This window comes from Ixodes scapularis, unplaced genomic scaffold (genome assembly GCF_016920785.2).
Source record: "Ixodes scapularis isolate PalLabHiFi unplaced genomic scaffold, ASM1692078v2 PGA_scaffold12__126_contigs__length_90152505, whole genome shotgun sequence".
NCBI classification, from domain to species: domain Eukaryota; kingdom Metazoa; phylum Arthropoda; class Arachnida; order Ixodida; family Ixodidae; genus Ixodes; species Ixodes scapularis.
Window position 1 is genome coordinate 54,537,569 of NW_024609838.1, and position 13,291 is coordinate 54,550,859.

Sequence of the window (13,291 nt, forward strand, 5' to 3'; positions counted from 1 at the left end):
TAGTATAGCACCGCAATTGTTACAACACACACGCACACCGCTCTTTCTCGAGCCTTGTTTGTATTCCAACTCTATCGACGACTCCAGTTTTCTTCCGCATAGGTTGACGACGTCCAAGGCTCTACATAAGTTCACTTGTTTATCTTTCATCGACATGTTCTCAAGAGCTTGGCTCACAATAGGCTAGAAGGTTTTCCGTAACCTCAACCAAGTCGTCGTGATGTCGAGGATGACTGGCCATCATCAGCTCTTTCTGGACTATGCAGCTGAATATATCACGCACAAGCAAATGAACAGACGCGATCAAGCCACGGGAGGCAGGGTTGGCTCACTTGCTCTAGCAGAAGCATAGCCGCGGCATTCCTTTCACTGACCAATGCTTGTTTAAATAAATCGCTTTCAAGCTAGAATCTGGCACCCCGGCTAATTATTCGTTAACCCTAAATGGGCACCATCTGGAAGGTTGGATATCTCAAACTTATTAAAGATGTCCCGAAGTGAATTAACCTACTTAAAACACGAAGGAAACCCGTAAGAAATTACTCGCGCAGGTGTTTGCAAACGGGCAGGAAGACAGACATAAAAGTTTGCTTTCAAACCTCCTAGAAGTTTATTACGCACAGCATGTCCCGTAGATAGGTACAAACGTGGAAGCGCTCTGCGAAATGTAAAAAGGTGCTTCTAAGCTTTTATACAACTGAGAAGAATGCAAAGCCTACAAGAACAGGAGTAAGACTACGGTATACGTTGCCTATTCTCCCGGCAGCTGGAAAGATAACTTCCCCAAAATTGTACCTGCAAACGCATCTCATTGGCGGTATCAATTAGTTTGTCGAAGGATCGTTCATCTACAGATTGTTTTATAAACAGCTACTATGAGTAGCCTGTTTTTTTCTTTTTTTTGTAAGAAGTCACCTTAGATTGTCGCCGTAAAATTTCTTGTAGGGTGGGCCACGTGGGATAACGTTTCTGTAAGGAGGCGTTGCAGAATGTCGCCGCGAAGCTGCGTGGACGGGACTGCCGGCCACTGATCGACACACCCGCTAAAAGATGTCCCCGCAGTGTGAAATTCGCGTAACAAGTGTCGGTGATATGTTATTGACGACAAAAGCGTGCCGCTCAAACGAGCATTCACGAAAAGTCGCCTATGACACATGTTTCCACAAAATGCCTAGAGAACATGAAAATAAATATTGTCCGGTATAATTGGCGCTTGATTTCAGCCAGCTATTTGGAGGCGACTGCGGGCAGACTTTCGGGGAAATTATTGATCCTTCTGCCGAGAGAATAGATAGTGCCTGATTCTATAAATAATCTTGTAGAGTACTCGTAGAACAGCGGTCACTCGTTTTCAACAAGTCGGGTTCAGTGCACTTACCATAAACTTAGCGGACTTGAGAGATGCATTCCGAGATATATGTCAATACGGGCACTGCAGAACAACCTCACAAAAACGGGAAGAGAGGGGTCCGTTAAGATTCATTTAGCACGATGTGGCAGAAGTAGTCATTTGCCGAACGCACACTAAACGCGTAACACGAATTTCTTAGGCTTCTTTGAACAAATCGCTTTTTTGCCGTTATACGCAAAGTACTTTTCAAATACTGTTTGCCTTGGATACGTTGTCGCGGACAAAATCTACACAAGTCCCACAGGTCGCAGCCTAGCACAAAAGAAAGTAGGCCAGGAAGCAGGCGTTCCGGGATTGGGATAAGCTACTGCGTCATCCGGGATACTTCTACAACGTGCTGAAGTTACCCGCACCCAGAGGGCGGAGTGAACTCATAAAAAAATCTCCTATTGATTGGTTCGGCGAGTTCTTACATTCTTCCACCCTTTCAGTTTAGGAAGAGAGGCGAAAAAAGAGAAGGGGTAGGAAAGTGACAGCTCCTTCAAGGTCAAAAGGGGGTTGGGCTCAAAGAGGCTTATCTTCAGGGGTATCCCAACAACGAACACAACGAGAGGATTTGTGACTTATAACTTCTTGAAAGTTCGACCCAAAGTTGATGGTCCAGTGGATGTTATCCGTGGCCTTTGCTTTCGGGAGGTGCCGTGCTTTTTTTATCTCTTTCCCTTGGAGACTGTAGTCACGTGATCCTACCCGGAGACACCATTGGCCTAAAACAAGCATATCGTCTACTCTGCTGTCAATACCGAGTGAACAGGACTGCTCCATACTTCCAAAGGAACTCCGAAGCCCGAAAATGGCCCCCAAAACGGGAAGCTTGAAGATGCCAATATAAAATGAAAAATTAACTGCGACCACGATGACCGCGACTACGTTGACTGTCCGCGTTCGCTCTCCGAAAATTTGAGCGTGGGACTTTCGAGCAGCCTTAGCTTGCTGTTGATACAGGACGTTGCTTTATCGTTGAGAAGCCTTTGCCGTGCGAACGCAAAAACGTTCTCGTGCAGGGCGTACCCTACGCAGCAGTGCTTGTCAGCAACGACCCGCGCAGCATCGCAACCTTGTTGTATAATCAATATAGACGCTTTACACACGCGCCAAATTACAGCCGCCATTGCTGATCTTCTCTTGTCTTACCGAGATGCCGAGCAACTGAAACAGTAGTTGACGATCCTCTACAAAGGCCGATGCTTTAGAAAGGGACACAGTTGAATCTAATGCGGCAATAACCTAGCCTGCTATGGTAATGATGAAGTGAAGTAAACGAAAAAAGAGGAAACAAAAGCTGAAAGTCAGTTATGGCGGCGTCCATGCACAGCTGCTGCAAAGCGTCTATATAAGAGACGTCATGTTTAGGCTGATCCAAAACACGAAGCCCGAAAGATCCAACTTTATCCGATCCAGGCACAAGCTGATCGGGGCGCGTAGCTACACTGTTAGCAAAAATAACACGCCCAGACGTGTAAACCGTTGTCCCATAGCGAACACGTCGAAACGTGTTCGTATTACACGAGGCCATCTGTGTTTTTCGTCTACACATGAGGTGCTGTGTAAACTTAACACGCTACACCGTGTCTGCCTTCCGCAAAACCGTTTCGAGCGTGTTCCTTATGAAACATGGCGGCCAGCGGCCGAGAACAGGCGAGAGACGAGCCCAGCGAGCCGCCAGCCTTTCAGCCGAATTGAAAGCACACAGGGCGCGTTAGTTCTCGTTCGATGTCTTTGATAAACAGTAAAGTCTCCAAGCGGCGGACGTAGCTACTTGCAAAGGTTTGTACGTGCGTTGTCGGCGGTCGGCAGCCGGCGGCGTCGCTAGCTTCAACAAGGCGCTAAACAAAAAAAAAAACGAAAAAAAAAAACGAATGCCGAACTTACATGGATAAATAACTTGAGCAAACTATTTAGAATCGGGCGGTAACTTGCGCCACCTACTGAGATTTCTAGCAGCCTGTTTTTAAAAAATAGATGAGTCTGTTAACACTGCGAACGACCACGACTACACAGCAACTCTACATACAACGCAGGCAACACAGCACACAGCTACACAGCACCGACATCTACACAAACACAACAATAGCAGTTTTTTTTTCTGGGGTTTCTAAAGCACATTATTAGAGTTTTTGAGGTATTTACAATAGTCTGATTTTTGAAAAATACTGTGAATACCTTCTTGTACTTATCGAACGGCGACTTCGTAATTTTTGTGGGCATATACAATTACTGTATCTCCTGAAAGCTGGAATAGTTTGCTTGTCAGTTTTACTTGAGCAATTTCATTGACATAAATTAAACAGTAGAGGGCCCAGAACTGTACCTCGCGGTACTCCATGTTTTACCCTAATTGCCCTACCATATTTTGATCTTAGTCGCACTACTTTATATATGTCTGGAAGATAATTTTGTAACAAGTCGTGTACTTTTCCCAAAAAGCCTATGCTGTACAAGCGACCTAATGAAACTAGAGTAATTTATCTTTTTTAAGCTCTTTCGTGTAAAATCTATAAAAACTACCAATTCATATTTTGTACAGTCAATGTTTTTATATACATAATCAAAAGAGTACTCCAGACGATCTGACTTTATCGATTTTTCTCTGAACTCATATTGCGCATCAGTCAATATAATAGGTTTTGCGATGAAACTCGGAAGTATTTTATTTATGTATTTTCCTTCTGTATATTTAATTACCGAGTGTATACAAATGGGGCTGTAGTACGTAAATTTTTTCTCGCCCTTCTTATATATTGGCCGAACAATGGCAGCCTTAAGTATTGCAGGAATGAAAACACTAGAGAATATGCAGTTATATTGCTGGACCAGAACTGGTTTTATTATGTGCATGTGGCATTTAGTGGCCCTTGCCCTTACATTGATCGTATCCCACTGCTTTATTGGTGCTCACTCGGCCCACGATTTTGATTCGGTCGTTATCAGTCATCTCTGACGTCAAGTATATTTCCTTGTAGGGCTTAATACAAGTTTATTATAAAAAAAGTCGTATTTTTTTTAATTTTGAAGTGAAGAGCCTGTGTTGAGAAGAATTCATTTCTTTTGCTTTTATTTACTTTTAATTTTGATTTATTACGACCATAGTTCAACCTTCTTTTTTGGCCATTTCTACTATTTGACAAAACCTCAAAGCTATCGAGAACAAAAAGCGTCTGTTCCTCAGGTTTATATTTGTTTTCAAAAATTATTACTTACTAATCACTGCAGCAATATGCTCGACTTATGCGTAAGCCTAGACCCCTCACTTTTTAGTAACATCATGTACTTACCCAGAGTTAGTGATCATCTTGTCTCGAATATAATTATCTCTCTCTGCTCCTCGTAGACCACATTACTAAAAATACATGCGCAATTACGATAGAGCTGACTACGCAACTATCGACTCGAACCTCGAATATTTATTTTGATACTTTCTCAGTTAACTTCTGGAAATGAGCGGCTAATGAAGAGTGAACTCTCTTCGAAAGCAAGGTGATCTAATCGAACATTTCGTTCCACTGACCTGTATTATATCTGATAACACCAACCCTTGGTCCAATAAAATCCAACAGTAAAAAAGACAATACAAGCGGGCTAAGGCTGTCAACACTACGGCTTCGTGGAGCGCCTACCGCGATTGCGGTAGAGCTTAGAATCTGCCATTAATCACGCTAAAACCATATTCTGTTGTCACAGCCTCCACAACATACTAACCACCAAACCAAAAAAGGTTTGGAAAATAATCAATCCGGCACTATCACCTCAATTGCAATTTGTAGATGGCGGCGGACTTCCGCTTTCAGGTATACACGGCGCTCTTGCTGTTAACAATATCTTCTGCTATATCTTTACTAATGAGGACTTGCTAAATATTCCAGACTCGTCTCAATACATTCACCTTTTATGAATCCTATCTTAATTGACCAAACTGGAGTACTTAAGGCGATCGATCAACTGAAAGTGTCCTCTAGCTCAGGAGACGACAAAATTAGCTCCAAGGTATAATTAAACACCAAACACATTTCTTCCACTTTTATCTGCGACATATTCTTTGAATCTCTTAAACGCTCAGAATTTCCATCTGATTGGAAATTCGCTTACGTCATACCCATTCGTAAAAAAGGCGGTTGCAAACTAATCAGCAACTATCGTCCAATCTCGCTCCCCAGCGTTTTATGTAAACACTTGGAGCTTATTGTCTATTCAATCATAATAAACTCTGTTGACTCTCATAACCTCTTTTTTAAGCACCAGCACGGATTTCGCAAGTTATACTCGTGCGACTCTCAGCTAACAGCATTTTTAACTGAAGTTTACACAAATTTCGCTTCCAGTGTTCAAACTGACGCCGTCTTCATTGACTTCTCCGAAACATTAGGTACGGTTCCTCATCAACGTATTTGAATGAAACTCAGATATATCCTTCACCCCTTTGCACTCAAATGAATTGCTCACTAATCGCACTCAGTATACTTCGATTAACAATAATATCTACACTGTTAGCAAGTCCCGTGTATTTGGCGAATATTTGGGGTAAAAACCACGCTATTTACACAAATTACCATAAATTTACACGATGAGTAACGGATTATTCGTTCAGAAATCATGCGAGGTTGTAAAAAACGTGTTTTGGTTCGGTCATACACTCATAACCTTGTAGCCGACCTCAATAACGCGCATCGCCCCCGGCGACGACCGCGGCATTGCCGGCTATCGTAGCACCGGAATGCTTGGGCACGCACTTAGAAAGGACCGTCGAGACAAATGCCGCGGAAAGAAACATGTCTCGGAGGCAGATATGCACCAAAAGCAATTGCGCCATGTCGCAGGACGTTGGCGAAACCCGCGCTTACCGTGCTCGCCGCCATTTTCTGGCCGATGGCAATGCGGCTTCCCTCATGTCGCCCATGTTTGTATTTAGTTTAGGGGTCTTGATAATAGTTTCTTACACGCCACAAATAAAGTCATGGGTCTAATTATTCGTTTCAAACAGTTAAAATGGATATAAAAAGCGTGTCCTCGATGTGAACACGTGACATTGCAGTTGGTTTCGTTTTTTCTTCAACCTTCAACTGCAAACGATCTGGCCACGGCGCAAGCGCCGATGTACGCTGGAAGCAAGAGCTTGTTGGCATTCGTTGTTTTTGTTTGACCGGAGAAAATCTGTCAAGTACGCATGGCGCCGCTACTGTTTTGGTTTGACGGGACGCGAGAAGCTTCGCATAGAGCTTAGGAGTTTGCGAGCACATAGTGAAGACGTGACCGGAGTAGTGCCCCTGTGATGTTCCTGGAGGACGGAAAAAACCATTCGTAATCGTCGTGTGTGCTTTGAAAGCGAAGGGAGTCACAGGGTCCACGAGTTCGCAACCACAAGCCAAGGCTCACGACAGCGCGGAGTTGACTTCGGCGATCTCGTTCTGTTTGGTGCAACCCGGCGATGCGAAAAAGAGCTGAAACGTTCGTCGTGTGTGGTGCGGTTCTTCGTATTCCGGGTCTGTTTGAACCACGCTTTTAACATGGATCGCAAATTGTTTGTTGCGGGGTGGAGGTTCAACGGGTAGAGTCCCGTCGTCGTCAGCTGATCCGGTCCAGCTGGTCCGGGAGGACGCAGGGAGCGTTTTTAAAAGTAAATCTTCCTTCGTTCCGTTTCAAACTGTGGAAGTATCCCGACACATACCGTCAGTAAGAAGCAGCGGGCGTTTTCAACAAAATTACGTCGTTTTAATTGAATAATGGACTCCGGATTGCTGTCTTAAATCTGCCGTTTTTTTTTTATGCTTCGTGTTGGACTGCGTTTGCACAGCGACGCACACCGCTCGAGTAAATGATTCGGTCCTGCAAGGAGTTAGTTGCGCCAATCATGCGGCGTGAATAAATTAGGGCAAGGTTTCCTACGTGCCCACAGATGCATGTTCTGAGGCCATTTTTTACGTTGTGAACGTAGTGCTCTTTCTTTATTTTGGAAGAGGCGTTGGGTGCATTTCTTATGGTACAATCACTTGAGAGTTAAGAAATTGGAGAACGAGCAAGCTTTCCCAACTTTGTCTCTTTTTCTTTGGCACTGCCCTGTTTCAGTTTCAGTAGGCATATCTACTAGCAGGTACAAACTGCTCTAAATCAGGTAAAAAACGGGAAGCTTAGGACGGTGCGGACTCCGTGTTTCGCACTTTTCGCAAGGTGACAGGGTAAATGCTTTTGTGAGATATGCGGAATATGCAAGCGATTTTCTTATGCCCGTCGTTTGCGTCTCTCCAGCAAAAAGAATAAGATGATCTACTACAAAGGCGCTATCACAAGCCAAGATTTAAGATAGCAGTGCGTTTGCTTCGGTGATCCGTGTAGCTGTATTTTACCCTGCTCTCTGCAACACCGTGTCATGACGAAGAGCTGGAACGGTCACGGTTTGTGCTGGCCTCCCGGTTGACAGAAACCTACGTCGCCCGCATCGGCACCGAGTGCGCTTGGGCTGCTGATGCTCAAGCCTTTCATCCGCAGCTTGTCGCCAGCTCATCCTGCTGCTCAACGGTGAGGAAGCGGCGAGAGTAACCTCGGAAGTGAATGTAAATCCTCGTTCATTCAGTTATCCGGTGTCAAAGTGTGGAAGATGTCCAACGTCTACTGAGGGCGGGAACTGCGAGCGTTTTGCCTTGCTTTTATAACCGAAACCAGACCAACGAGATAACTGCCTTGCGCACTATAAAATGACGGAAGCAATAAGTTTCAACAGGTCGAGTGCGTCACCGGGGATGTAGGCGAGACGGTGCACACTGTTTAAACGCTTGCCGTATCCACGAGTGGCACCAGGAAACCGACGTCAACACAGAAGGAGCTCGCGATTCAGCATAATGAACATGATTGTAAACCTGAGACTGGGGCAAGAAGAGAACACAACAGAAGGTAGTAAAAGAGGAGGCAACGTCTCAATTGAGACGTTGCCTCCTCTTTTACTACCTTCTGTTGTGTTCTCTTCCTGCCCCAGTCTCAGGTTTACGATCATGTTCAACTTACACCAGCTCGCCTGCACTCTGACTATTTTTTCAGCAAAATGCACTGCTACGGGCCCGTGTATCTTCAAAGTTCGGTGTGGTGGCAGTATAAAAAAAAGACGCATCAGCGCCCCAAACCAGTGTTCACGGATAACACCGGTCACAAATTCCCAAGCCCCACCGCTCCTCTCGACACCGACACGACATACGACAACAAACTGCATCAAAACGCTCCAAAAGTGAAGGCATCTGCTCCCGTACTGCAACTAGCGGAAGTGAAGTGTTGGGCGGATGTCCGGATGCCCTTCACAGAAATATACGAAAAATGCTTGGCGCAAGGATCATTTTCATTTATTATTGTATACGTAATGACACAATCCCAATAATTTTTTTCCTATCTCATTCAAGCTAGTCGGACTGCTCATAACACTGGTCAAGCAAGAAAATAACAAAAATTTGAACTTTTTCATGACCGGTTTAAGATTTATTGTTAACATATCGTAATTTATTGCAACGGACTAACATTATAGATTTTGCCTCCGTACTTTTTAAATGCAAACAGTTCTAACACACGGCTGTCCATTGCGCCGTGTTTTGTGTATTCTTATTTAAATCTGTAACGGTCAGCGACCAAAGAGCTCACCCGCACATGTCAAGCTTATATGCGCCGCGGGGAGAAATGGATATCGAGTAGGAAGTGTCGGGCGTAGTGTCGTTGTTGTGTTTGTGTACATGTCGGTGCTGTGTAGTACGTGGTACTGGTGTTGCCTGCGTTGTATGTAGGGTTGCTGTGTGGTCGTGGTAGTTCGCAGTGTTAACAGACTCGTCTTTTTTTTAAATACAGGCTGCTAGAAATCTCGATAGGTGGCGCAAGTTACCGCCCGATTCTAAATAGTTTGCTCAAGTTATTTATCCATGTAAGTTTGACAGTCGTTTTTTTTTTTTTTTGTCTAGCGGTTTGTTGAAGTTACCGACGCCGCCGACCGCCGACAACGCACGTACGTACCTTTGCAAGTAGCTACGTCCGCCGCTTGGAGACTTTACTGTGTATAAAAGACATCGAACGAGAACTAACGCGCCTTGTGTGCTTTCAATTCGGCTGTACCGCGCGCCTATTCTCGGCCGCTGGCCGCCATGTTTCATAAGGAACACGCTCGAAACGTTTTTGCGGAAGGCAGACACGGTGTAGCGTGGTAAGTTTACACCGCACCTCATGTGTAGACGAAAAAGACTGATGGCCTCGTGTAAAACGAACACGTTTCGACGTGTCCGCTATGGGGCAACGGTTTACACGTCTGGGCGTGTTATTTTTGCTAACAGTGTACCACAAGTACAGTTTCTTCTGCCGTCCCTCAGGGAACCGTTCGCGGCCCCCTTTTCTTAATTTATATTAATGATCTCCGCTACGGAATCTCATTTGCAGTACATTTGTTCGCCGATGACTGTGTTATCTATAGACCGATGCATTAACGCCACTATCAGCTAATATCACAGAGCCATCTCCAGCTTATAATTCACTGGTGTCAAAAACGGCAAATGGTTCTAAACTATTATAAATGTAAATCGATATCGTTTTCCCGCAATTCACATGTTCCATCATCCTCTTACCAGCTTTCTAGCGTCACAGTAACTGCTTGCCCTATTGAAAAAACCAGCACAAGCTGGTCCTAGCATCCCAGCTTCATGCTCGGTTATTGCTCCAGTATGCCCAGCTTGCCGTGCTGGTCGAGCTGGTTGGATGCTGGGTCGAGCTGGGTGAATGCTGGGCAAATGCTGGGTGATGCTGTGTAGACTGCTCATGCTGGTTAGGCTGGTGTACTTCCCCACCAATTTAACCAGTTTAAATGAATACACAGGATAAACAAGCCAAACTCTTTAGAAAAGTCAGCTCGGCATCTTATTTAATATTTTCGTATTCGCGGTCTGCTCACATGAGCTGAGATGCTACGTATACACTGCGCTGACACAGTACTAACCGGCGCACAGATAGTAGTTCTCGGTGGAAAACAAACAATGCTACTAAAACTACATTGCTTATCTCTCAACACGAAAAATACTAGACACACGCCAAAAACAAGCAATAACAATGAAAAATACTACACGGATGGGAGAAGCGAACCTGGGTCCCACCCGTAATGGGGGAGAAGCGTCCTCTTGCGTAGTCGGCAGAGACGAGGAAATCCGTGTAACTTGGATGGCATTGGCGATACTCCTCGGCACCACCGTCATTCACGAGCACACAGATGTTCGAAGACACGAAACGACGCCTCAGTCGGGGCATCCGACTTCTTTCCGCGCTGAACGGACTGCCGCTCGCTGTCTCCTTAAATCCCGCTTCGCTTGCACCGCCGTTCAAGTAGTCGCCAAACAACGCACACACAGCCGTCCCCTCGAAAATCTGTCCAAGATAGCCAAACGCGTCTGAAATTCTCCGTTCCATACCAGTCTCTCTCTCTATTTTCTCGCACACAAAGGTAACTTGTAGCGCGCCTGACGCGCCCGGTCGTCTACCAAAAACGAGAGGACAAAGAACAGGACATGGCCTCGTTTCAGCCTAAGCCGACCTTGGCGCGCGCGCTCCCAGCAATGCCAGTTCGGCTATCTCTAGCCGACCTTGGCGTGCGCGCTCCCAGCAAGACCAGCTTGGCCAGCTTGAACCAGCTTGGGCCCGATTCAAACCAGCTCGAACCAGCATGACAAGCTTGAACAGCTTGAACCAGCTTTATTACTACCTACCGAACAACCTCGAACCAGCTTAAAAAACAGCTTGATTACTACCGAACGACCTCGAACCAGCTTAAAAACCAGCTTGCCCAGCTTGCCCAGCTTGATATCCTTGCTGTTTTATTCAATAGGGTGCTCATCCTCTAAGTAAGTTGGAATTTATCTGACAACTGATTTGTCATGAACTACTCACCACCGCAGACAACCTATAACCTCAGACAAGCTACATTCCCAGTAGAACAACTAGCTGATAATGCTTTAGTCGGAACTAAACTAGAATTCGCTTCTTTTTTATTGTCAACGTGGAAGGCATACTAACAACCTGGAATCTGTTCAAAGAAGAGCCCTCCGTTTTATTTATTACAACTATTTCCCTTACGCAAGCACATCTTATGCAAGCATATGCGATTGGCGAACTTTGACATGTGTCGAGGTTCGCCAATCGGCTTACCTTGACACACTTCCTCGCCGCCACAGGGTGTCTGGTCTTTCTCTTCTTCATCGAATATTTTATAAGAACAGTCATCTAGACAAAGTTTTTTATCGCCTCCTTATTGAATTTTCCCCCATCTCGACCATTCTTGTAAACTCCGTCCGATTTCACCGTCTTCCGTCCCTCACGAAATGTGTACTTTGCTATTTGCCTTAGACGACTGGAACGCACTGCGTGACGTAATTTTTTCCGTATATGACACTAAAAATTTTGCTGCGGCCATTACCCTATTTTTTTCTGGACTATAACTAGACTGCAGCATGTTTTTGTTGTTAAATAGTTGTGTTCTTTGTTTGTTTTTCGAAGTGTTGACTCCATTGTATAATGGCCCCTGGGCTCTCAAGCAAAATGAATGATACTGATGATGGTGATATGCTTCACAGGTTTCTTTTCTTTATACTACAGACACCGACGACTTAAGAAATGCAAGGCGTGATTTTTGATGTTGGCGATTCAGGACTCGGGATTTGTTCTTCGACTTTATGGCTTTCAAAGCTCACCATTTCATTTGCTGAAGAGCGGCAATAAGATGCCTGCTCACCCGGCGTTTCTTAGAATGTCACTGAATACACGCCTTCTTTTGAACTAAGAATCAATCTGCGGCACTGCCAGCGCCCTTTAGAATTAGAAAGATTACTAATCTTTCGCGGATAGTGCAACGATAATATTATTCCGAATCTTCGTCACACGCGTGGAAAAAAGACTTTTGGGACGGTCAGATTATTGATTGAACGGTTTATTTAAAGCCATTTTATTATTCTCAGATACACGCTCCAAGCTTCTGAGGGGATCCGAGTAACAGCTTTTCAGACGCAGCACTTATATCGGTGCTTCAAGCTTTTCAATATTTTCGATGACACACCCCTGCGAGAAAACAAAGTGAGAACTAAAGTAACAACACTTGCGTCGAAGTTTTTTTGTATGAACACGCTCCCGTGTTGGCTAAACAATTCCTGGGTAAGAAAAATGAGTTACATGAACCAACGACCTCGACATGTCACCCGTTATGTCAATACGATCTAGCTAACAAGGCGTCAAATATACGTCATCGTTAGTGGATTTCCCCCCATCCCACGCGTTACACACAATGAATCTCGCCAACAGACGCCGCAGGTGGCGGTGACTTGCGGTCGCCGCGTGCTGGTGTCACGCTGGCTGAGACTCTGCACAATGCTCTGGTGGTCAGGCTGACGGAAGCTACACGGCGCTATTGGGATCCACGGCTCATGACGTTTAGGAGGCGAAAGCGCAGGCTTTAGACGGCATTGGCTATGCACAGCGTGTCCTCGAAAACAACGTGTCAGTTCATTTACGCCATTTAGTAACGTTTGTTACAGCGAGACCGTCGCTAGAGTAATACGCTATCCTCGTGATGCCGCTTTGGTTGGTACGCCGCCTCTTCAGCCCGTGTGTGAGTCTTTTCTCGTCATTTTCGCTTACTCTCTAAGTTCTGATTCCGTGTTTGATTGACACTTCTTATATGAGTCCTTAGCGCACGGGTGGTGGTGGAGGTTAAACATTTATTTCACATTCATTGCGCCAAAGCAATGCTGTGAAAGCTAAATCCGGGTTCCAACATGTTGAGCAGCAGCATCCTGGAAATACCCTAAAAGCAATCACCGGAGCTTTTTTTTTTTTTTTTTTTTTCTTATCGGGTATTCTGGAAGGCCCGTGTAACCAGTGAATGGGTAG